This window comes from Mytilus californianus, unplaced genomic scaffold (assembly GCF_021869535.1).
Source record: "Mytilus californianus isolate M0D057914Y unplaced genomic scaffold, xbMytCali1.0.p SCAF_11, whole genome shotgun sequence".
Taxonomy (NCBI): domain Eukaryota; kingdom Metazoa; phylum Mollusca; class Bivalvia; order Mytilida; family Mytilidae; genus Mytilus; species Mytilus californianus.
In genome coordinates, this window is record NW_026262593.1 from 62398754 (window position 1) to 62403055 (window position 4302).

Sequence of the window (4302 nt, forward strand, 5' to 3'; positions counted from 1 at the left end):
TATAACTATCGCTAATACATATAAATATAGATTTACAACTTGACCTAATTTCTCAGTTGAACCATTACAGTTGCACTTAAATTATTTCAATTTTAGAAATTTTCTTTGCTTTCAACGCATTTCATTATAATAACACGTTTACCTAGCATTATATCGCTTCATTGAGCATTTGCATTCTTTTTTATCTATAGATTACTTTTAATATTCAATTCAACAGTTTATCATTTTGATCAAGACATTTATTGTCAACTTTTAGTTTTACTTTCATTTTACAAAACGGGACATTTTCTAAAAACTAGGTAGAACTATGTATCGAAACAGTCTCATTGTGAACAGTACAAATTAAAAAAAAATTAAGTTATAAGTAGCCATACTTAATCCTTTCAATTGCTAATATTTGTTTGTAAAAAAGTCGTTATCATAGACTGACAACTTTTCAATTAAACCGTCGATATATGACACTACTTCAATAGTATACGTTTATAATTACACAGCCAGTTTTTTGTTATATGAAATGTGATTAGATAAGTACATGAAATCAGACATTGGAACAAACACGAAAAGAAAACATATACGATAATATATGTACGTGTCGAAATGAATAAGACTAAATCGTAACTGGCTTACGCCTTACTTCAAATGCCTGTTAAGTTAAGAAAGAAAACGATGAAGAAATAGAAGAATCTAATAATTGGAATAGCTTACAGTTATTTGGTTGAATACACATTCAATTATTGTTCAAGTTAAAAATGAATGCTCTTGAACTAAGATCCGAAAAGATCTGGAAAAAATATCACTCAAATCCTGAAGAGAGTCTGAATTGGGTTTACAGATTAGAAAATGATTAGCAAAAAAGTGCAGAATAAAGGCAGAAATATATAAAGAACAGATAAAATAGGACAACAACATTTAGAATAGAGAATAACGGGGTGCTAAAGTAAAAAGTATATAGAATAATGAGACAAAAATATAAAGGATAGAGAAAACTTCCATAAGAAATTGAATAATGCAGAAATGAAGGACCCCCAATCAAAATCCTCCTATAACCGAAAGCATTCAACGCACTATTATATTCCTTGTATGGTGAATAATAATTCATGAATTGATCTTATCCGTTCTATTTTTGTTTACAAAAGTTGACAAAATGAGTGCACCATTGGTTTTTCTTGAATTCCATTCACAATTTTCAATCATAATTTTTCATACTTACTTGTATATACAGATGAAAGGAATTGAATTATATTGCAGGCGTGTATTTCAATATTTATCACGTGTGGTGTTAACATAAATAGACAATAACTGTTTAGTGTCTTTAAATTTCAGCTGTATTTGAACGAGGCTGAGAAACAGGTGTAATGCGAGCTTCAGCGAGCTATCACTCCTGTTTCGAGTCGAGTACAAATACAGCTGATATTTAAAGACACTAAACAGTTATTGTTTTTATCCTGCATTTAATTTTGTACATTGTTTTTGCTTTAAAAGACAGCAAAACTCACATTTATTTCATTTACTTTCGATTTAAAATCCTTTGAAGCCTTCGTAGTAATCATGATTTTTATAAATTACACAATCAGCTGATGACCGGTACGCTGAAGAGAATCTCGCATGTTCAACAATAATACATCGCTCAAATTTGATAATCATTTATTATAACATAACAACTAATTTCAACAGTAGACAGAAATAACAAAACATTGTCCGATTTAAGACAAAAGTGTTTGTTTTGTCCTACGCTTCAGAATTTCGAACTATCCGTGCATTCACTGATTATTTACATTGATGCTTGGTTGATTTGTGTGTTGCACATTTACACATTTAAGTTTTTAACTTAAAGATTGGCGCCGTAGAAAATGGTGTTAATCCAGCTGTTCATGTTTGCCAAAAGCAGAAAGTGGGTTACGGATCGAAGACTCGAAAATTCACAGACGGCGCAATACCTCATTGGAATGCGATTGCAATACACATTCTGAGTTCACGAATGTTCTTACAACACTCGTCAACAGCAATACACAAAAAAGTCGGCAGTGGGCGGAGCTTTAAATCGATATCTGTATAGTACACAAATACAGGCTACCGATATCGATTGGGCTGTTAATGTATGATAAGACACTCAATTGCAGAATAAATTAAAACATTATGCAATTTATTTTAGTTATAATATTGCATTTTGTCTTTGGTACCTTTTGGACGACATTCGACACATGTGTATAACAGTTTTGAATAATCTTCAGGCAGACCTATTTAATCTCAAAAATCAAAGGAACTTTAACCGTGTCATAAATTTGAAATGTGTCAGCTGTAGTCTTCAAACTCCTATTGGGAAGAATTACACTCATACACCAGTCTTTCTGTGATCAAAATGATAATGATTTATGTGAGGATCACAATTAAAATAATAATATTAAATGCAACTAGGTGCAGAGCTTATATGAAAGTAGAAATCAATATGCTGTAATATCTAATTCCTTATACCCTGGTTTATCCGAGTTTTTGATACAAAGAGGTTCAAATGTAATTAAAAAAGAGCACATGAGTATACTGTTGTCACTAAGCAAATATTAAGAGAACACATTTCAGTTCAGTTGTTTAATGGTGACTTCCTTTTATTCATAATCACTAAAAACCTTATCATGTTAACCTCTCTTTACTGAACATTATACTAGTATTTATTTTCAACCTTAATTTGTGAAGGGTGTATATGACACATCACACAGTCGAATACTAGAATTTCAATACATTAAAGAACCAAATATTGTCATGGTGTTCCATATATAGATAGTTACTGGAAGGTCAGCAAAAGTGAACAGCTTCAAGGAAAGTAAAGAAAGTCAATAAAAACGGTCGTATGATACCATATGAGAGAATCAAATCTCTTTACTCGAAGAATGAACGATAAATCATGGGAAAAATGAAAAATAACGAAAACCCCAAACAACAAGCTTCAAACCAATACATAAAACTGAGCAACAAGTATCCCACCAATATAAGAGGTGATAGCAGATGCTCCGTAAGGGTAAGGATATCCTGCTTCACATGTGGCACTCCACATGTGTACGTCAGTAATAATCGTAAATCCATATCAATAAACTCTACATATTTGTTTTTAAAGAGATAGTTGTGTCATCACTTTATAAATGCATCTAACATTTATAAAGTCTTTCCGTAACATTTTGGCAATCGTAAGACAACTGTTAAGAATCAGGAGTGCATCATAATTCAAATAGAATCGGAAAGATCTTCAAAAAATAGCTCTTTATAAATTATAAATTGTGAGATTTTCAACATTATTGATTTTTTCTGAAATTTCCTGTTGATAAATGAAAAAAATGACTAAAAAAAAAATAAAGGTTCTAACTCCAACAGGAAGAGTTGTCTTTAGCTGAATTATGTCTCTTTTGGTCATATACCTCTAACGATTTCTACAATTTTTATATATTAATAGCTTCAATCTAAATCTGTTTTTGTATGAGCGATGAAGTTAAATCTAGAAAGTACAAGCTACTACTGTAACAATAAACAACAGTTTATCCCAGGCATAGATTACCTTAGTCGTATTTGGCACAACTTTGTGGAATTTTGGGTCCTCAATGCTCTTCAACTTTATACTTGTTTGGCTTTCTAACTGTTTGGATCAGAGCGTCACTGATGATTCTTATGTAGACGAAACGCGCGTCTGGCGTATCAAATTATAAGCCTGGTACCTTTGATAACTATTTACACCACTGGGTCGATGCCACTGCTGGTGGACGTTTCGTCCCTAGGGTATCACCAGTCTAGTAGTCAGCACTTCGGTGTTGACATGTATATCGATTATATGGTATTTTGTAAAAATTAACTGTTTGCAAAAGTTTGAATTATTCAAAATACAAAGGATTTTTCTTATCCCAGGCATAGATTACCTTAACCGTATTTGGCAATTTTTTTGGAATTTTGGGTCCTCAATGCTCAACTTTAAACTTGTTTGGCTTTCTAACTATTTTGACCAGAGCGTCACTGATGAGTCTTAAGTAGACGAAACGCGCGTCTGGCGTATCAAATTATAAGCCTGGTACTTTCGGTAACTATTTACCATAATGTAATATAATTCATAATACAAACAATCAATATTTCCAACTTTTACATGATTTCCTCTTAAAAATATGTACTCCAAAAACTCTTGGAATTGATCTCAAATTTTTAAACTCAAACTTTAGATTGAAAATTTCAAAACAAGTCATTTAAGCTTTAATTCTATAATTATTTTCATTAAAATAAACTGAATACTTTCGAACATAGTATAAATATATAATAAATTGAATTAGC